Raw genomic sequence first — 22294 nt, forward strand, 5'->3', positions numbered from 1 at the left:
CCTGCGATAAAGTTGCCTAATACTTTTCTCCAGGATTACTAAGCCAGTGGGTCCATGTCCTGTATTTCTGTAGATAATGATTTCAATTAGGTGTTCTTTAGGAATTTCAGGCTAATTTTTCAGTTTCTGGGCATCCAGCATGTATAGCTCTCCTCTTTTGCATCTTTAGTTAATTAAATGAGCATCCTCTCTGTCTCTTCATAAAAGCTGATAACAAAAATATCAAACAGCATTATATCAGAACAGACTTTCATGGATCTCCGTTCAATAGAGCCTTCAGGTTGATAGTGAACCATTATTAACTAGTCTCTGTGCAAACATTTTGGGCCACTTTTTTTGCTTACTCTACAGTAATTGCATCTAGTCTCTGGCTGTGTCTACATTCATGATCTGTTTTAGAGAATCAATGTATCTTTGGCTTGTTTATGTGTGGTTTGGTTTTATGGAGGTTTCTGAGTGTGTGACCTAGACACCCTGGAGATGAAACTCATACTGAATTTTATCTCCAGGTATATACTGAAAAGTCTGCAAATCCCAGCAAAGACTGGTGAGGCTCAAACAAGTGGCTGTTTTTTTTAGGTGTCTTTGAACACAGGCCTCTAGTTGTGCCTGCTACTGTTGTGCCAAATTACTTGCTCTGTAGACATGTTTTCTAAGCTTGCTTATGAAATTATCACATAAGACAACTTTGAGAAGCCTATTAAAGTAAAACCCACTTTAGCTTGATTCTGATTCCGCAATTGTGCTGCAGTGACAGAATGCCGTTGCTTTAATGTCTTCTCTAATGTAAGAAAGCTCTAATGTGGTTTGTAACTGACTAAAGGGGTATATATCTACAAATGCCTAAGCAGCCTCTTGGTATGTCATGGGAATTATGAATTGTCACATCAGTCAGAATTTTGTGAAACAGCATTATAGTCTTTCTCTCTGAAAACCGCCAATTTGATCATAGTACTTGTCAAAACTGATATTTTTTCCCTTGATTTACTTTTCTTTGTCCATTTTGCAATCAGGCAAAGAATATGTCTAGTAAGACAGATCTTTTATCTGTATCGCTCCCTGAGAAAGACTGTTGCTTGTGGGATGTCCATTGCCAGCTTTTGTAGGAAATTGTGTTAGCTGCTCATAGTCGCTGCTAATAAAATGAATTGTGTTATCTTCTAAGTAGCAGGAGTCTGTAAAATTCTTCATGAAGTTTCTTTTTCCAGGGCAAAGACCCAAAATGTGCAACTGGGGGAGACGACTGAAGGAAAAGACAAATTTCCTCCCCTTGCCCTCAGTGAAAGCTTGATGTTAGTAATTATCAGGGTTTTTTAAGCAGGAAGTCTCTTGAAGTGGCAAAACTGGGATTGTGAAAGTTTGATTAGCTTGAACTGAACACAGACCCAGATACTGGGTCCACTTCTCTTCTAGCATAAACAGCTAAAACCCCCTTCCTAGAGACTGTCCAATTTACCCTAGTTACGCTTTCTTCATGGCACTTCCAAATATCTTGCCCGACTGCAAACTTTTGCTTAATCCTCGGACTCTTCGACATTCTAACGGCTGTATATTTGCTTAGTGGTGCCTGAAAATTTTTGATGCATTTATCACACTCTCTGCTTTTGAGTCTAATTCTCCTCCTAAATCTTTTTGTCAATCTGAAATAATGCATGACAGTAATGGCAGTGCCTTCGGTGAAAGCCAGAGGAGACTCAGGCCCTGCATATTTTTGTTATTTATATACCCAGAAGTTCCTGCTCCTGATAGCAATTGCAGGAGTATCAGCACCAGTAGTGGCTAGAGCAACAGACAGAGTTATCATTCCTTGTCATCACTCGGGTAAATCAAGAAGCCCTCCTCAAACATACCAAAGGCTGTTGTTTCTTGTCAGTTGCATGGCATGCAGGTAAGTCCTTTAGCTCAGCCGTGATTGGGCTAAGGCAAAGTGAAGGTCCATCCAGGTGGTTTGTGTTCTAAATGCTGTGACAACAGGGCTCTGTTCACAGATGAGGCCAGCACTTCACATGGTAGCTACAATGGTAAAGCACATGATTGATAGAGTTACTTAGTAAGAACTGTAATCATCCTGTGGACCAAAGGAAAGCCTGTGGCTGGAGACTTCCCTGCAGCAACTAATGAGCTGTCTGTGGTACCTTTCAGAATAACTTTGATATAAGAACAGCTCAGACTATTGAACGTGGTCTTCCTAGGTTTCTTCAAGGGGGAATTAATGATTTAACCACTTGACTTTCCTCTGCATCATATCATTGATTTGTATGACGAAGGCCTTAATTAAGACTAATGCCTGTCAGTGCATGAAGCAGTCACTTTCTCTGTCTCTTTTCTGGGGATCTTTCAGCTTCGGGAAGTGAAGTGACAAGCAACAAAAAGCTCATTTTGTATAGTTTTTGGTGAGTTGTGTGGGACAGTCGAAAGGGAACAAATACTTCTGAGAAAGCTTTGAATGTCTATAAGTGGATCGCTGGTTATCATCCAATGAGGAAACAAGTCATCTCCTTTGTAACATCTGAATTTTTTCAATTGATCATTGTTGCTTGTGGTTCTGATTCCCAGGACTTTGTGACCATAAATCTTCATGTGAAAACCCTGACTTCTACTTTGATTTATGTAAGATGTGTTAGGATATGTTAAGATACAGCAAGTAAATCTCAGACTTGACCAGTTTGCAAAAGACATCTTAATGCAATCAGGACTGAATATCTGCAGGAATAGCCACAGTCTAAATCCTGCTGACTCAGACTACTTTCCATGTATCAGACTGCAAGGTTCTTTGCTGGTTTAATCTGTAGACAGCTATAGGCTCTCTGGTCCATAATTTCTTAAAAACAAATCTTTTCATCAGCACTTCAGGTATCTCCAGAAATGTCAGTTTTTAACATAGGAGAATCTTTGTAAAAAGATCTCGTCTTTCTTAGTTTTGTCTATAATTTCTTATGTTCACAGTGTTGCAGCATGGAGCCATTTGTCCTGATTGCTTAGTTGGTCTCCAAAATGAAATAACAGATTATGAAATGATACAGAAAACCTGCCTGTGGCTGGTACCGTGCTATTACTTTCACTTCAGCAGTAAGGACTGTGCCACACCTGTAAGTATTTCATTTCCTGTACACACCATGGTTGACTGGAGATCATTGGGCTCTTGCCATCATTTGACTGGTTTAACTAAAAAATTTCATCCTAACCAGGAGATTTGTGTCCTTTTGTATGCCGACTAAACACACACTAAGACACCGTGTCAAGTAATCATGAAATATCCCATATCTTTATTGTCATAACCATTTAGTGTGTTATGAGAAAGGTAAGAGAAGGTGCTTCATCAAACTTATCAAGACTTGTGGTTAACTGAGGAAGCTGTGATAATTATCCTCAAGCTACAGGTCACTCCTGAAATACTCAGGTAAAATCTGCTGCTTAAAATCTGATGGGAATCCCAGCCTGCTCCATCTGGAATTCAAAGTATGATACTGGCCCATGATCTTCATACAGCAGTGGGCAGCAATGTAGTGATAAGCTCTACATGAAACTGAGTATCATCTTTTGACAGCTGAGTCACATGCACCCTAATGCTGGTTCAAGGCAACTTGCTGCTCCTGAGCCATGCTGCTTCTGTTAGGTATCATAATTAGTTATGTTAAGGTACCAAAAGATATAAATACATATCTGAAAGGCTTTGCAGTGAGTACTGTATATCCTTTTATCTCTCCTTGGATGTTCAAATATGTTGGAAAATCTGGACTAGCAGGCTGTATTGCCTCCAAACATTGGGAAAACAAAATGAAACAAACAAACAAAAAGAAATAAAACCTGGCACTGAGCTGAGAATGGTGGCACATTAAACATGCTCCATCTCCACCTTCAATTTAAAAATGACCTCACATGGAGCAGCATTCATGCCTTCTTGGTTTTTGTTTCTGGGAGCACTCATTTGCAATGACTTCCAGGGAAGACAGTGAGAAACATTGCTTTACTACCAATCCTTTCAGCAAACCCTTTGGATCCTTAAATCTCCACAGCCATTCCACAGCACTTGGGCTGCTTCACCATGGACTCATCCCCATTTTGTCCAGGCACTGTAGCAGTTCTAATTTGAGCTGTCATGAAGTATGCATACACTATGCAATGAAGTGTGCTGGTATCACTACATTGTATGACAACCTTTAAGATACACTAGCTCAGATCTTGTAGCAATAAAGCTATGGGAAAGCAGCAGCCTGTTGGAGTAAATAAACTTCTGTAGCATTTGGATCTTTGCATTATGCTCTATTGCACAATCTACACACAAGCTTTTTGTTTCTTCTCTTTCTTCCTGACTGTCACTGTCTTTCCCAAGGAGCAGTTCATCTCCTTAAGAGGTCTTGAGTAGCAGAAATTCTTTATAACTGAAGAAAGGATTACTAATCTACTTCTTGCAATTTCCCAGGATTTAGTTTTCATTCAAAACAATACTCCCCCTTCCTCCAAACAGAAAAAAATACACCAATGTGACTGGTTTCATCCGTGGAATGATTCTCTGGTGCAAGAAATTATGTCCAGTGCAGTAAATTTCTTATCGCTAATTCTGTCATCTCCACAACACTCAGAAATTTATCTCAGCTTCAGTATGTAATTCTTGCTGTCTTTGGGTAAGTAACATCACAGGTAATCAAGAATGTCTTTTCCATTACTAAAATCTGTCCTCACAACAATGACAACAAGAAAAAAGAAAAAGAGAGAGTACAGAGGAGAAGAGTATAACCTAGATACTGTCTGAGACTAAGTACTCCAAGTAAAATGAGTAACATGATCTAGCTGCAGATGGGTTGGACTACACGCCCTTTAAAGACTCCTTCCAACCCAAACTATTCAATGATTCTGCGAAAACACTATGCTGAGTCGGGTGTGCAATGGTCACCGCAAATCTTGGGCAAGTGAGACAATGGGTGAAATCAGCCTGCACTGTTTTATGTTCATCAAAATCAGATGTCCATGCTTGTGTTGGGTGTCTAGTTGCTGTACTGCTGATGAAGAGAAAAAAGCACTCCTGGAAAGTGAGTCATCTAATCCTAAAATACGTTGTGTATAAGGTAGGTCGAGTGAACTATCATTTGCAGAGGTCTGTTTCACTTCAGGGACTGCAAGACAGCTGAAGGTGACTGATGTTACAGACACTACACATAATATTAAATTGTCTGAAGTCTGGTAACATGAAGTTTAATATCCTAAGTTGTAGCTGAAATAATTGGGTTAGTATGTGGAAAGCTACTAGCTCTTTTGAGTCTCATCAGTAACAAAGCAAACAGAAGTGAGTTGATTTCTTACCTGGTATAAAGTAGCAAGATCCCATTAACAAGGTTCCATTAGCAGTGACCCAAGGTTTCACTTCTCAAGGGGAATTTGAAGATCTGTTACATTTTACATTTTATTATCTGGAATCAGGTTCCTATCACCTCACTACAGCTGCTTTGTCACCCACACTGCCTTCACGAGCAGTGGAAAGCAATGAGAACCACTAGCATGGGATTCACTTGACCTATCTTAAAAATCTGCTTAAGGCAGAGATAAGTAGCTCCATAGTTTGTGTTAATTAAACTGACTGGATGCCCATTGATTCTAAGAACAATTTATGGTGATTAACTCCTGTCTAAATGTCCACATTGTACATTTCAACCATCAGGCAAATGGTGTTCCTAGTCCATGGAGTAGCTGACTGCACTTCATTTATCAAGGTCATAGGGGAAACTTATAGATTGCAAAGATTTATATAAAAGAGCTGTTATTCTCTTTGGTGCTTCTGCTTCTAACCTGTTTTGCTTCTCACACAGCTGCCATTACTATTCTTCATTAGAGTAACATGGGAGACGCATTAAGGCACCTGGGCACACAGAACAGAACAGGGCACATTACTTCTCCCATTAAAATAGACCTCAGTTCTGGTTGCCCAAGGCTGTGCTTTCCTTAGGCACCAGTGGTGCTTCATTTGCAGAAAGCACTAAGCATGCCTGGAAAGCAAACTATTTCAACTTAGGTGTCTTCCGTGCGTTTTGAATGCTCTTATCTCAGGCCTTAGCCAGAAGGAAGGGTGCTTGTGATACTGGGCTTTGTGTTGGAATGTAAAGTGAAGAAAACACTCCATTTTTACTAACCCAGTAAAAAAGGAAAAGGATTCTCTCCCTCCTTACTGCTACTCAAATTTTAGAAGAAGAAAAGGCTAGCACATTTTTTGGCACAGAAACACTTCCAGATTGTGTCTTATTTCTTTGAACTGTGCAGGCTAAGATAATGATATAAGGATAATTATATTTCGTGTTTGAAACTGAAGTTGATAGGAGAGAAATATCCTTCTGTGTGGAGCTTTTACATCATGTTTAAAACATCTGTTATTAGTTGAAGCCAGAAAGACCTATGCATGTATTTAAAGAATACATTTAAGGAATGGAGAATGCAACTAGAATTAAAAAAACCACCCTTTTTCTCTTTCTATTAGGTAATCTGATATTTTAGTTGTATCAAAGATAAAGTTGCCAGTGATATATCCCATGCTGATCATCATTGTACCAGAAAGCAAATTTGCCAGCAGCTTCAAAACATGCAGATTCCAGAAAAAGGTAACGGCAAGATTATCTTTTGCCCAAAGAACCCATCAGTAGTCTGCAAAAGTCTTACCAAGGGGCAAAAAAGAATAAAAAAAGCTTCAAGAAAAATAGAGAAACTTTCTTTAGAAACAGCCTCACCAAAATGGAAAGAAAATGCAATGGTTTAGACTGCTACTCTAATCATGCAGTTCTGTGTGAGGAAAAGAGTTTAGGATTAAAAATCGAGAGGCTATTTCTTGAGGGCTTCTAAGCTTTGTCACTGAGGGGGACCATGGAAGGGCTGTCTATAGGTAGGCAATGCTTCTCTACAACCCCTGCCACCGTTCAGGAAGCTAAGTAAGGATGTAGTGAAGGCAACTTCAAAATTAGTTTTTAGACAGATGATTGCAAAGGGCCTGGGTTGCCCCTCTTTTAGGTTTTGTACAATTTAAAACCCTACAGAGTGAACTTAGAACATGTAATTGAAAAAAATGTGAATAAGGAAAGTTTTTGGAACTTTGGAAGAACACTTCTACTGAGGGCTTTTGTTGCTGGGAATGGAGCTGGAGAAACAGCACTCCAATAATGCAGTAGTGAGCAGTAAGACTTGGTTGGCATTTGGCCTTCTACTGGAACATGAAGCAGCAGGACTTCTGCACGACAGCTGGCAGGATAAGACTAGCACAATGCCTACTGAAATAAATGAAAACCATCTCCTGAAAGTGAAGAGAGGCGGTGGATGGAGATCTATTGTGCTGCACCTGAAATATCTGAGAGATGAATCCTTCCTCTTTTGTCTTGTTTCACCTGTAATGCTCTTGGTGAAGATGCTTTCTGAAATGGCATTGAAAGCCTTATATTACCAAATTAATTCCTGTGGAAGAAGAAGGAACTCCTTTGTTGCCCTCCTCCACTCTCCAGAATAGATTTTGTAACATTGTGGATATTTTGTTTTTCATATTATCCATTAAACTTACAGAATCAGTGGATAACTTACTCTCTTTTTCTTTCCTGTCGCTGGATAATTTTCATACTTTACATTTAAATCACAGTGAGGTCTTGAAGCTGTGGTAAATAAATGAATATCTAGCTATAATTTTGGGGTTAGTTCCAAATTTTTGATATGTAAAGAGGGATGGAATATCAGTATCACCAGACACTGGTAAGAATAACTCTTTCACACTATTAGGGTAAGAAAGCAATGAGGAACATAAAATTATGCTGTTTGGAAAGGAGCTGGGGCAACATCTGATGGGGTACCTGACAAAGCAGTTTGCTTGTATGTCTCTTGAGCTGGGGCAGCATCTGATGGGGTATCTGACAAAGCAGTTTGCTTGTATGTCTCTTTCTGTACACGACACGAAGCTGAGCACTGGCAGAAACTCTTTGAGTGAAAGGATGTTATCAGGTCCCCCTTTCTTCTATGACTGGCAATGTGACTGTAACTGACTGATTAGTGAAATTGCATTTTTAGCCTTGAAATTTTGGGGCTGTGTTTTCAGTTTTGTTTTGCTTTGTTGTTAGAGAACGGCATAATAATTCATGATAAAACCATATAGGCTACAATGAAAAAGCCCCACAAAACAAAAACCTTTGCTAAGCAGTTGGTATTCAGTTCTCTGACAGGCAGAATTTAGAATAAGAGGTTACTAACATTTTGGCAGTATTTTCCTCAGGCTTTCTCTTGTATTTCTGCCAAATATCTCACAAGGCTCAGATTTGATTAAAATGGCAATACTCTCTCCTACTTGAATGTAATTAGAACCATTCATTACAGCTTTAGTTGACAGTTTGGCAACCTGTACATTTTTCTGAATATGGACAGCATTCCATGGAAACAGTTCAAGGGAGGAGTTCAAGAAGAGGGTCCTCTCTTGAACTGCAGCAAATGGAAGGCTATCTATGTTTAGAGAAGTTTACAGGTTTCCAAACTGTCAATTGAAGCTGCAAGGAAAATGTCCAATTAGATTAATGTAGCAGAGCACCGCATTTTTTGTCAGGCAGCTCATGAAAGCTCCTGCTATGTAGTTGTCACGTACCCTGTAAGATCATTAAGTATTTCTATTGCAAGTCACTCTCTTTTGCTGCTATTCACCACAGTCTTAGAGCACTGTTGGATGGAAAGTAAATCAAGAAAATGTGTTTGCCTATGTAAACTGCAGGCCAGTTTTTTGCAGACTTTAGGAGAAGATTTTTAATCTGCTTGAATTTCCCACCCTTTCCAGTATATGTAAAATAAAACACAGCTCCAATAAAGTCAGAGCAGTCCTGGGCTTCTTTCAGGTTCCTAATGAATTACATCTTTCGATTTAAAATGTTAAGTCAATTATTGTTACTTTCATTTTCCATTCTTCTGTGCAGTGCCCAGGAACTGCTAAAATATTGCAAGAAATGTCATTTTTAAGCATCTCCCAAGTCATCTGAAAATATAAATCCCATTGATTACAATCAGGTTTTTTTTTTTGTGATTAAAAGAGGAAAGGCTTAGTCCAAAATCTGATGAGAGCAGCTCTTTGTTTTCCCTGTGGCTCATCACTGTTGAAAGGGAAAAGGAGGAGTGCAGCTTAATGGATGGGGCAATCTGTAGTTCAGTTTTGCATGGCTTGTTGCTGGGCTACTTCACTATGTGAAACAGGGGATGATAGCCTCATTGCCCTTTTGGTTTCATGGCAGACTGAATACGGAGGCTTTGCACGAGAATGGGTGCATCTGGATGAAAAATGGGTTTGAAGCTGGGATAGTCTTGAGATCATTTGTGTGTTTACAGAATTGTACACAAAGCCCAGTTCCTCTCAACAGCAATAGGAACACGCAGATCACAAGCTTTTGCCAAAGTCTTCCACCAGACAATTCATCCATGTGCCAGAGAAACATCTGTCTCTTTCTGCCTCAATTCCTTCATTCTTTGACATTTAACTGCTTTCCTCATTCCCAGCTTTGTTAGATGTTCCTGAGTCCAGAATCTCAGAAAACCTCTTAACTCTGGCTGGAGCCATGGCTTTGGGCTGGCCAGTTAGAAATGATTCTGCTTTGCAGTAGTGTGAGTTGTAGTGTCTCAGGACACAGAAGGCACCAGGAAGATGTCATATTCCTGATCCTGAATGACTGCTGAGCCACCTCCCTTTCCTACCAGGTCAGCTGAATGTTCCATGAGCTTGATGCCATTACTTTTGCAATACCAGTGATGACTGTTGGGGTAGTTACTTGCTGTGTCTGTTCTATTTGTTTTCTCTTAAGCCTGGTGTATCTTCATACTATGTTATGTTGAATTCATTAGATAAGAAATCGAAGGAAGCAAAGGCAAACAGCATCCTTGCTGCCAGTGCAGGTATTCTTTTAGGATGTAATTATATTGCTAACAGCTGATGCCACACAGAACTGATATAACTGTGGTAGTACTGATTTTACTGTGCTTGGGTAAATTCACACCTTTAAGTAAAACAACTACATTGGTAGAAGACCAGCAGACATTTATTGCCTCTTCTAATGGTGTCCGTCAGACATACTTCTTAAATCCAGCCTATCACTATGAAGCCTGGAGCCATGGCATGATTCCCAAGACATCCAGTGGCAAACATACATGAAGTCAGAGGAGCAAATTAATACAGTAAGAATAAATGTTTAGCTATGTATGTAGTATTCTACCTATCACAGCTTTTCAGCTCATCATTGCAAATCCATTTTTTTCCCTTCCCATTCTTCTTGGAACTTCCCATTCTCTATGTGATCTTTCTTTTCCAACAGAATGGAAAGAATGTCTTTCAGATGCTGTTGTTTGCCTTGGAAGAGGGCCTCACAGGTGATATATGCTCAAGTGATTCTAACTCAACAACTGGGATTTTCCTGGCAGCCCAGCTCTATGTGGTGCCCACCTCTGTACCAATGTGTCACAGCTGTGTTGCATTCTCCGTGAGTTAGTCTGTTTTAAAAGTCTCACTTCTCACCTGAGTGCAGTAAATATGTTAGAGTTTGAAAGCTTTCCTATGCCTCAGAAACATTTTTACGTAGTTCTGTTTCAAATTTCCCTGAAATGTGTATGCATTTAAATGTAATAAGCTACTTCAGTCACCTTAAGAAGCATCCTTAGCTCCATGTGTTCTTTTACTAAGCCACAGACATCAGTATCTGTGTGGAATATGAAGGGGAATTTGAAAAACAGGCAGGTTAAGATACCCAGTTTGACCCTGAGACTACATAAAATCTATCAAGAATAAAATGAAATATTCTGTGGTTAGCTTTGTTTCTAGCAGTTTCCTAGTCTGCACTGAACGTGTGACTTAGAGATGGTCACAAATGGCCTTGAAAGGAATTCCCTACCTGGCTAGATTGTTCAGCACCATTCCTTTCTCCTGATGCATGGGAGCTTTTGTGGCCAAAAGGAACTCACACAGCTCCTGAGTTCACATGTCAGCCCATTTCTCTCTATTCTTCAAAGGCTACTATAGTGTATAACTGATATTATAGTCATCTCACAAGGTCAGTCCTTAGACAGACACTTACTGCACCCCATTCCTTCTATAGGGGATACACATTTCAAGGGGATTTCTGTAGACCAGCCACACAAAGAGTACTTCTTAGTGCTTGCATCCTTTAAAAATCTCAAGTGATAATTGACAACTTACCACTTGTCCAGATTCTATTCAAATTCTAGAAGTCCAGATTACAAGATAATTTTTTATATGTGGACACATTTTAATACACTGCCTTTCTTTGAAATTAATTACAGATGCCCTTATTGTTTTAAGTAAGTCTGTTTTAACAAAGAATTCCAAATAAAATCAGTGTCCTTACATATTAAAAAATACAATTCTGAAAAGATATTGATTTGAAACTGAAATAACTGCCCAGAATGAAACACATCTGAATTTCACCTGCATGTACTTTTAGTTCTCGCATCAATTCTTACGTCTCAGACAAAATGAAAACATTTTTACCTTGGCAGACTTAAATGCATGATATTTAATGAAACATCATGAAACAAATGCATTGTGACAGAAATTCCTTGTCTCCTGCTTTTGCACATTTCCATTATTTGACCGAACAGGTACTCATCTTTATGATTTATTGACAGTCATTCCAGTCTCATGAATCAATGTGAATATCATTTTGCTGCATTTGACCTTGGCTGGCTGCTAGATGTCCATCTCTCTTACTCCACCTCCTCATCAAGGCAGGAGGAAGAAAATAAGATGAAAAAGCTCATGAATTAAGACAGAGACAGAGAGATAAATTACCAGTTACCACTGTGGACATAATAGAGGAGACTTGGGGAAATCGGCCAGCAAAATTTGGGTTAGATAGTGACGAACAATAACAAAATTAAAGCATTTATCCCCTCACCATCCCTTTTTTCCAGACTCAACATCACTTCCTCATTCATGACTGTTCTACCTCCTTGTACCCTGAGTGGCACATGGAGATGAGGAAAGGGAGATGTTACGGTCAGTCCTCTCTGCTGCTTCTTTCTCTTCATACTGTACCCCTGCTCCAGTTGGGTCCCTCCACAGGATGCAGTTCTTTCAGGATAAATCTGCTCCTTCGTGGACTCTATGAGATGCAGTTCCTTCAGGACTCTATGGGATGCAGTTCCTTCAGGACTCTATGGGTTGCAGTTCCTTCAGGAAACATGCACCCGCTCCAGCCCTGTGTTTTTCCTGGGCTGCAGTGTGGATATCTGCTCCACCATGGTGTCTCCAGAGCCTGCAGGGGATCTCTGCTTGGGTGCCTGGTCTACTTCCTCTACCTCCTTTGCTCTGACTTGCTGCTTACAGGGCTCTCGCTCACACATTTTTTTTCATCACTACTCACTTCCTGCACAATGTTTGCTGTTTTAAAAATACTTTTTCCCCATGGTGCCATCACCTTGGCTGCAGGGCTCAGCTGTGCCCTGTGGTGGGTCTTTTTGACCATCTGGAACATGTGTCTGTGTCTGGCATGGGGCAGCCCTGGCCTCTCCTCACAGAGGCCACCCTGTAGCCCTCTACTGCCAGTGTCCAGGCACCTGCATCCGATACACATTTCTAGAGCACTAAAAAGAGCCATAAGCCAGAATGGAATTACATTTTTCATAAAACATATAAGGCAGATGTGTTGGTACTACCTTCCAGTGTGGTTGGCCTCCTTTCTCCTCATTGCTAGTTGTTTTAATCCCTCCTGCAATCAGGTTCTGCCACACGAGCTCTCTTGCTCTCTGTGTGTTTGGTCTCCTTTCACTGCTCTTGATATGTGAATTGAAATTCAGCTCAGTATCTCAAGCTGGAGTACCTTTAATTTATCTGGGTTGGCCTCAGGAGTATGTCGTAAGCCAGGTACAACATCTTTCTGAGTTCAGTCTCCTCTTCTGCCTTTGCACTGAAACTCAGTGACTGGAAATCTGTTTATACATCAACAGCTTCCACTGGGGACAATCCTTTTTTTTCCAGACTAGGTTCTGCAGATTGAAACACCAACAAATCGGTGTGCTTATTTTGACTGTTCAGGTTCCCTCTACCACTATCTCCCATGTGGTATTTGAGGCTGCAGTGTTAAATTGGACCCCACAGGGTACTTTTTCATTCAAGCTCCTCAGGAATCACAAAGGTGGGAAATTTGTATATACTCTTTGATTGGCCTGCAACTTGCTTTTAGTAGTCTACACAGGCAGTGAAAGGATGTTCTGATGACATGAATGCTCTTCTGGGGCTCCCTAGCATCCTTCTGCATGTCAGAGTGTTTTCCTGGTTATCGCCAGCCAGTAGAAGACACTTCTATCTGTTTCCTACATTATCTACCTGAACAAGCTGATGACATGATCCATTCTGCTGCTCTTCGGATACCCTGGAAGGTGTGTTGAGCATTGAGTGTGCATGATAAGGTGCCTTCAGGGCCTGCTTTGGGATCTGCCACATTCGTTGGTCAGGAATGTAAAGTCATAATGCACTAATATTAAATCAGGTTAGGATTACATGAGGCATACATTTATACATGCAATGTACATAATTCACTTATAATTGTTTTTAAAAGACATAGGGAGGAAAACTTGGGCTTAATCCATTTAAAATTACATCATAATGGTTGCTCTTTCTCTTTCTTCCCCTTAAAATCAACAAGGTTGAAAAAGACCATTAAGAACATCAAGTCCAAAAAGTCCATCAAGTCCTTGCCCATAGAACTTCCTGTTCCCACTGAAGGGTTATCCCATTCAGTCCTTCATATAGTGTCTACCTTAGGGGAGCATGATAGCTTTTAGAGCAAGTTTCTTGAAGAAGTTCTTGATAAATTATATTTTTCACCCCCAAACCCATTCCAGATTTTGTCATGGCCACTCTTCTTAATTAAATTATTTATTATTTCTCTTCCTTGGGACCTGCAAATCACTCTCTGTTAAGCTAAGTGTGATTTACTTCACAAGTCTGCTGAATGAGAGATAAAATTCATTCCTATCCTCTGATTTTTGTGATTTTTAGGCATTTTTCCATGTGAAGCATCGCTATATGGACTTCACATCTTATAGAAATCAGTATGTTAACAAAATACTGGATATAAATGTGTAAAGGACGTAAGTGCAGGTAGATAATTTCTGGCTCTTGGTGAAACCAGACACTGTGGCGCTTGACTCCTGCAGCAATTTGACCCTCATCCTTAGCCTTTCTCACTTCAGCTCCCTGTAACACAGCTGTCAGTCCCAGCTCTCCTCTCAGGCCTGTGACCAAGGCTGTGCCTCCACTTCTAATGCCAGGGCCAGCTCCAGACCCGCTGCATGGTGTTAACTTGCTGCCAGTTTCCCAGAAAGAACTTGATCCCATTATACAGCAGACTGCTGCAATTGCTCTGGTAGCTCTTGCCCTCTAAGTGCCCACTTTCCTCCTTTGAATTTGAAGGGTGTCAAGGTGATAGATACATGAGGGGTTTATGCATAGGTGTCTACACTATAGATACTGTTTCAGCGGCATGTGTGTAAAACATGAGAACTGTAGTGGTCTGCAGCCTAACAGGGAAAATGTGAAGATAAATACCATGTTAATATAATTAGACTATTGACTAGATAGTATATTTGAGATTTTTGCCATTCTTTTCTGTAAATTCTCTTTCCAGTTCGTATTTGCTCAACTAGTTTCAAGCATTCTAGATCTCAGGTATTTGCTCAACTGGTTTCAAGCTTTCTAAATTCCAGCTCCTTAAAGACCTTCCTTCCCCTGTCCAGCAAGGTTGATCAGAAAGAAGTACAGCTAATTTTTTTTTGTATGCATTGATTCCTATTATGACCTAGATGCATTTGAAGCAGATGGAGTTCATAACTGAACTACCTTTAAACAGAATATGACAGCTATGGCAGCAAAGCCGCTGTTTGGACTGTATGTCAATGCAGCTACCCAGTGTAGGTTGCCAACTGTGCTGAAGTTCCCAGCACTGGGCAGGATGCTTCTGCGGGTACTAATACCTTTAGCTTGAAGTTGAAGCTGAACAGTGCCTTACTGAGCATGCCAGGATGAATTCTGGCACAGAAACAGAGATCTGAAGCCATACCCCTGCATGTGGTTTGGGTGAGTGAGTGTTTGTTGCAGAACCTCAATGATGCCGCATATTAGGTAATTATGGATATCTGCCTCTGTTTTGGCAATCCTAAGGGCTCATTGCTTACGTGGCTTTGGCAGTGCTGGGATTTGTTTTATCTTGTGCTGCTGTGTACTTCCGGAGGCTGGAATCCACACAGCTCTCCAAAAAGAGAAGTAGGTTTTCTGTGAATCATTTCTGACATCCTGGCTTTGTTATAGGGGTTTTACCTGACCGTCTGGGTGAGCAGCAGCACGTGGTGTGGCAGGGACAGAACCATGTGAGGTACTGGTTGCCCTGCCAATACACACACGCCAACTGGCCACCTGGCTGCCATCTCTGGCCATGCATAGTGGCTAGTTCCCTTTGGCAGCACCAGCTTGGTTCTTTTTCCTCTACACAAAACTTGTAGAAATGCTTTATCTTTGGCATCTTCATCCATATGCCAAGTGTGAATAAAATTATTCCATTATTTCTAAAGAAAGGAGGAACGAGAGGGAGAAGAGATGTATGGGTGGACAGGCTGTGATCAGGTAACTTCATTTCCTTAGAAACCCAAAGTAATCATGGCTCTCCAGAGTCCTGGACAAGAAAAACTCTCTGGAATGTTGCAAGGGGATATAATAGAAAAGGTAAAATATGTCCTAAGTTTATTATTTTGATTCAGAGCAGTAGGGCTATGAACCTGAAGCTGGAATACATAGGGGGAGGGGATTTGATTTTGGTGACCGGAAGCCAAAATGTCAATCTCAAAATCAATTTCCTTTCTCCTGTAGAGTTTTCTGAGGTAGGGCTTAATGTTTTCCTCAGAGAGAAAAATTAAATATTTCCTTGAAGAGTATTTATAAAACTAACAAATTCTACATATTTGTGACATCAAATCACAAATGTAGTGCTATGTTGCCCTGTGGGCATGGAAATTTCAAGCTCTTTAGTACACTATTATAATAATTTTAAAATGCATTTCTTGCAAACACTGTACTTTTTGGAGACACTTTAGTTGTACATTGGCTTACAGATTGTTATCACAGTTGCAGAAAGAAAGAAGAAAATATTTCTGTTCCCAAACACCCAAATCAGACTGGCAGGTCTCTGTGCTCTCTCTGAGGGATCAGCAGTGACTTCTGTTTTCCTTTGACTGTACAACTGCTTTCCAACCCTTATGCAAAAGCACTAATCTGTGCTAGAAACAAAGCACATCTATTCCTAAAAAGCCCTCTGAGGATTTATGTCAGTATGTTTTCAAGAAACACTTCTAAAATGTTTTCGCTAAAGCGCGATAAATTAAAAAGAAAGATTTAACCTGGAAAAATACCAGTCAGATGTGCCAGTCTATCTGCCTGGCCTTGCTGTCACATTCAGGTTACAAGGCTGTTGCCAGCTTATTTGTTGGTCTGTTCCATGTGTTTCAAGGAAACTGTGTTGTAACAAATGGGGACAGCTTGTGACAACATTTATCTAACCAAAGCCATTTCTGATCATTTGGGTTAGAAGGCATCGTGTGTGTTCACCACTACACGCCTTTGCATCTTGAAAGCTCTGATTTTACTATGCTGAAGCGACTCCCCCCAGACAGGTGTCTGGAATATCCTCAGTGAAGTTAATTTCACAGCTTTTCCTGGCACTCTGTTTCTGCATTTGCAGCTGCTTTTATTCTGCCTTCACATAGTTATGAAAATCTCCCTAATTTTTAACCAGCATTTTTCGTGTTAATATTTATTTTATTACTTCCTGGTCTTCCCAATTGGTTAATGAGACTGATTTATCTCTTATCTAATGTCCATTCATACGTTTGTGAATAATCTTGCTTCCCCTTGGTCTTTTTGTTCCATGAAAACATCTCTGTAGTTGAAGATCTTCTCTCTTAAGCTCTCAAATTCTATATAATTTAAAAAATTTACCCCTATATTTAAAAAAAATAAAGTGTAAGATTTGAGCTATCTGTAGTGACATAGTTGTATTTTTAACATGCTGGTTTTATTAATGCTACCCAACATAGTGTTTGACATTTCTCTGACAGTCACAGTAACTTGAACACAGTACGTTAACAGCTTCAGTCTTCCTCTGATATGACTGGCTGGTGTCTTCATAATGGTGGTTTTGATTAATTCTGGATCAAGTTGAATAAATTTTTCCCACCTGATTCAAGTCATATTTATCTCTTTTAAACCCTGGACTGCTACACAAAAAATTAGTAAGGGGTTTTACCTGTCTCTTTTGCTCCATAAACAGACTTCAAATGCAAAGTTTTTGATGCTTAACTCAAGAAATATAATACATTTTGAATGTATTATCAGTGGTTCAAAAGTGTTAGAAAATGCAAGCTACGAATGCCTGGCTCTGCTGACCTAAGGAGAGCTTGCTACACTATGATGTGGTGCAAATGTGAGCAAAGGTAGGAGAAACTGCTGGGACAGCAGGAAGAAGCTGGTAGCTGTTTACGAAGAAGAAAAAGAGGCAAGACAGAAAAGCAGTTCTAAGCTGGAATTGGCAGCTAGAGAAGTCATTTTGTTGGAGCCGTGACTGAAGACTGAAACATTATAGACGCACAAGAACCTTTGACAGCATCATGTGATTTCATAGTAACCTGCAGAACATAACTGGATAACAGTCCAGACTGGATAATAACAATTTCTAGCCTGTGTAACTTACCCTCACTAATGAAGATGGAAATGGGCTTTCACGTCTAACTCTTAAAGGATTTCCCTGTATCTTGTCTAAAATGGATTTTCATTTTATCATCGATGACAGGAAATTACCCAGCTTGTAACCAAGATGGAATAAAACTGCCTAAACCAGGTATGAAATGTTACTCTTTGAAAATAATGGTTCCTTCTTGCCCCAGGTTTTTTCCAGTCTGATTTGTAGTACAAATTTCCTGCATGATGTGAATCAGGATGAAATGGATTGTTCAGTAGGTCTTGAGCTTCTCTTTGGGCTTCTGCTAGACTAAAACCACCCACTTCAAGGATTATCTGTATCATGTCAGTGAAAAAGATCTCATTACTCATTTAAAAATTCTGAAATGGGACTCGTATTTTAGTCAATCCCAAAATTAATTCTGGTTCCTAAGAGCCAGATTCTTCAATGCTTGTGTTCAGTTCCTTATCCTGGTAGGATACTTCAATGAGACTGGGCTGGATTATAATTACCCATCAAAAAGACTGCTACAGGATTTCCTTGAGATTCAGTTTCTTGTAAACTCTTCCATTACAGGTAGTACTATTTTTCCATTCTTGTCCCAGTTCTTCTATGACTGAACCAGCAGCTGATATTCTGTCGCTTACTGGTCCTCTGACAAACACGGGAACACTGTACCTTTGCTTCAGCTTCACACATGCCTACCCTTTACTTACTGCTTGCTAAAACAAGTCATTTATTTCATGTTGTTATGAAAATGCTCCCAGTCAAACTGTGTATTCACATTGATGATCTTCTGTGATAAGATACTGTACAACTTTACAGTGTCATACACTAACCACAGCAGCATGCAGGAGCTCACATGATGGTCATTTAATATCCATGACTCACAGTCCACAGGACTAGGATTCCAGCCAGCTGGGATTTGTTCTAAGTGGCATGAAATGACAAACAGTGCATGCGATACAGCTCAGATACCAAACATGGTGGCCAAGCATTTAAAAAAGTATGGCTCTTTGCCCTGTCCAGTAAAAAAATAATAAATCATGGAGCATATTCACCCAATGACCATTGAATATAATTGTTCAACAATTTCAGAAAAATTAAGTGCTAAAGTAAAGAACATGGTATCTTGGCCTTTCTAGGTGTTTTCTGCACCTTCTTGTTCTCTGGTTGTTCCCTCTTTTCACCTTTTCTTTGTTTAATTCTTCAGTTTGAGTTTTCTGGTGGAAACTGATAACTGCTCTAACTGTGCTGGTAATCTTTCTGCTTGATTTTTGTATTTAAAACTGCAACTTATTTTCTGTGGCTTGATATTCAGCTGGGATATTATACAGCTGCGGAGCGCAAGAGGGATTAGATGTTACTCTCTGATTCACCCAGTCCCCGAGGAGAGCTATATAAAGATCATCCTCTTCTCCTTGGCCCCAGGGAAGCTAGGGGGCAGATTATGAGCTAGCGGAAAAGACGAAGGCATAAAGAAAAAACCTTACCATCTGCAAACAGGTTCCAGGAGCACACATCCCTCTGCTCTTGCATTGTACAGAACTGGGAAAAAGTGTGCTCCACTGCTCAGCTGCTGTTAGTGTAGCCATAGAGAGGCAGTTTAAGGGGGAAAAAACCCAACGATGAAAGTTCTCCTTCCTGTGTTTTGGCTGCTCCTTTCACAGGAATTACTCAGTTTTCTTTTCCAAGGAGAAGGTGGTGGGGAAAGGCAGAACATAGAGACTGCTGTTTACAGATGACTTTTCCCTATAGCCTGGGAATCCTGAAATGTGATTGCCTTGTAAGGGCAGGTTATTTTCAAGCACTCCCTTCATTTATGTTCCTATTAAACCCATGGCTTAAGCAGGGCTTCTGTGCTGGAGAGATTTTGCACTGGCTGTCTGCCCAGGGATGGATTGCAGCAAGAGTAGCCTCTGACAGAAATAGGTGGTTATGTGTGTAGATCTCTAAGTCTTGAAATGAGAACATCACTGCTAGAGGTCAAGATTCACGCTTGCCAGTGTTTCTCTCATTTACTGAGGTCAGTTGACTGTCCTTTGCCAGTGCTGGCTATTTTTGCAATGGTGGAGATTTACTCATTTCAGTCCTTACAGAAATGACACAACATGGGATACTTTTGCCTCTGAGAATTCACTACGAAGTTCAAACTCTGTGTTCTTATGCTAAAATTTCTTCTAGATTACTTGTTTACAAGTGGGAAGTGTTTTAAATCCATTTCTATAAAATATTTAATTGTATTTTTATGTGTTCTATCTGAGGCTTTCATATTTTAAGACTGTTATTGTCTTCTCCAGAAACTCTTGTCTCTCCTCATCTCTCAGAAGCAAAGCTCTGAACTCTGGCAAAGGGAATCAAGACAACTTTTTTTTTTTTTTTTTTTTTTTTTTTAACCTATACGCAGCAGTTTTAGACTGGTTTTCAAAAGACTTGGAATTATGGATTTAAACCCAATCTCATATTTGATCCTTATTTGGGATTCCATGTTTTTTAATGAAGAATCAAAATGTGATTAGGAAAATCTGAAGAAACAAGGAACATGAATGTTGACACCTATGACAATACCTGCCCCAGCTTTCTGTGTTCTGTGCTGCACATTTAGTTATATTTATCCTACTACTTTTGCACCACCATTTTGTTCCAGTTGTTATCACATGGAGCAGGGTTTTGCTGCTTCGAAGTCTTTGTCAGCTGTAAAGTCTCTGCTAGATAAATTTTATTTAAGATGAAAAGCCCTTCCAAAATAAAGGGTTGACCTTTATAAACCGGGTTTTGAATTAAGAGGTTTGCTGTAGTACCATCTGGTATTACCATTGTCTTTACTAAGGCTTCATAGATTCATACAATCATAGAATGGTCTGGGTTGGAAAGGACCTTAAGATCATCTAGTTCCAACCCCCCTGCCATGGGCAGGGACACCTCACACTAAACCATCCCACCCAAGGCTCTGTCCAACCTGGCCCTGAACGCGGCCAGGGATGGAGCATTCACAACTTTCCTGGGCAACCCATTCCAGTGTCTCACCACCCTTACAGTAAAGAACTTCCTCCTTATATCCAATCTAAACTTCCCCTGTTTAAGTTTTAACCCGTTACTCCTTGTCCTGTTGCCACAGTCCTTGTTGAAGAGTCCCTCTCAAGCATCCTTTTAGGCCCCACGACCTTAACTTTTGTTTTTAATGTTTATGATGTTCAAATATATTTTGTGTTTTAAATACATGTTGATGTTCATGTTACTGAAAGTAAACTCAAAGTGCCTTGTACAAGAAAGTAATGAGATTTGTGATGATTCTCAGTTTCTTGGAGAATTATTTTAGCCTTAGATAGCACTTTGAGAGCACTACACTTGCACAAGTAAGCTTTCCTTAGTTACAAGTAGACAGTATAGAGCAAGATTGAAATCAATGATAAAGGCTGTAATGACTTCAGTAGGTCAGACTTGTAGGTCCAGGTGATATATATTTCAATGTGCTTAACTTAATAGTCTAGATCTGCTGACTCTTTCTAGGCTGGTTCTCTGACAGGAAGTCATAATTAGAAGATCATGTATACACAGACATATGTTTTTGTAGTATTGGTGAAAACAGGATCAAAAGATGCTCTGGGTAGTTATTTTGGAGAGTACATATAAAATAGCAGTGAAGTTTAAGGAGCTGTTTCACACAGCAAAATGTCAAAAGAGCCTAAAAGGCCTTTAAATGGCAAGTACTGTATAGGAAACAACCTTTTCATTTGCTGATGAATTCCCCAGTACAACTTGCTGTCTTTTGTGGCTTCTGTTTATCAGATGGAGAGAAAGAAAAAAAAGACAAAAAAGACAGAGATACTGTCTGCAGGAATCAAACTGTGGAATTCAGTGTCTCACTCCACTTGGGCCTTGAAGCTCTTCAAGAATCATTTGAAGGGAAAGTCTGAGAGCCCAGAAGCTGTGAAACATTACAGTTCCTCAAATCAAATTCAATAAAGGATCAGACCAATTTTCATAACTGAGTTTGCCATGGAGAGAACAAAGCAAAGAAGCACTCAGCTCCAAAGACCTGGGCTGAGGCTGGGTATGAGCTCATTTCACAGGAAGCTCTAACAGCAGGGAAAACTGCGTGCCCATGTGTAAGGGGAATGCTAGTGACAGCGCTGGCAGTGATGGCACTGCCTTCACTGACCATTTGGGAGGTGGGGCAGAGCACAAGAGGGATGCAAACAGCTTCAGCACAACACTCCCAGGAGAAGAGAAAGAGAAAACTCCCCCGCTCTCTCTCTGTCACCCATGATGATTTATGAAGCTCTCTGTGGCTCTGTCCTGGTCTTTTCAGTGAAAGAATCCAGCTAGCTTTCTCATAATGGCAGAAGTAATTAAAAAGGGGATCAACTTCAGAGGAACATAAAAAACGGACCAAAAGTCTGTCTATAATGATATCCCCTATGTTCTTTACTGGCAGGGATTCTGCTAATCTAATACCTGTTAATTTTCTTTCTAATTAGGGCTATAGCTCACCAGGCTGTTTTATATTTAATATAAATATGGTTAAGGGGTCTAATCCTCAGTCAGGGAAAAAATCTGGAGCTACG

General features: G+C 40.1%; 1 long non-coding RNA gene across 1 annotated transcript in view; it reads left to right on the forward strand.

Annotated features, from left to right (window-relative positions):
• LOC136009321 (uncharacterized) overlaps window positions 1-7456 on the forward strand; it is a 139041-nt gene extending 131585 nt beyond the window's left edge. Inside the window, exons 2-4 of the long non-coding RNA XR_010610496.1 lie at window positions 2947-3089; window positions 4469-4625; window positions 6467-7456. This is a non-coding gene — a long non-coding RNA (uncharacterized LOC136009321). The remainder of the gene's footprint in view (window positions 1-2946; window positions 3090-4468; window positions 4626-6466) is intronic.
• Window positions 7457-22294: the final 14838 nt, after the last annotated feature.

Source organism: Lathamus discolor, chromosome 2 (assembly GCF_037157495.1).
Source record: "Lathamus discolor isolate bLatDis1 chromosome 2, bLatDis1.hap1, whole genome shotgun sequence".
NCBI classification, from domain to species: domain Eukaryota; kingdom Metazoa; phylum Chordata; class Aves; order Psittaciformes; family Psittacidae; genus Lathamus; species Lathamus discolor.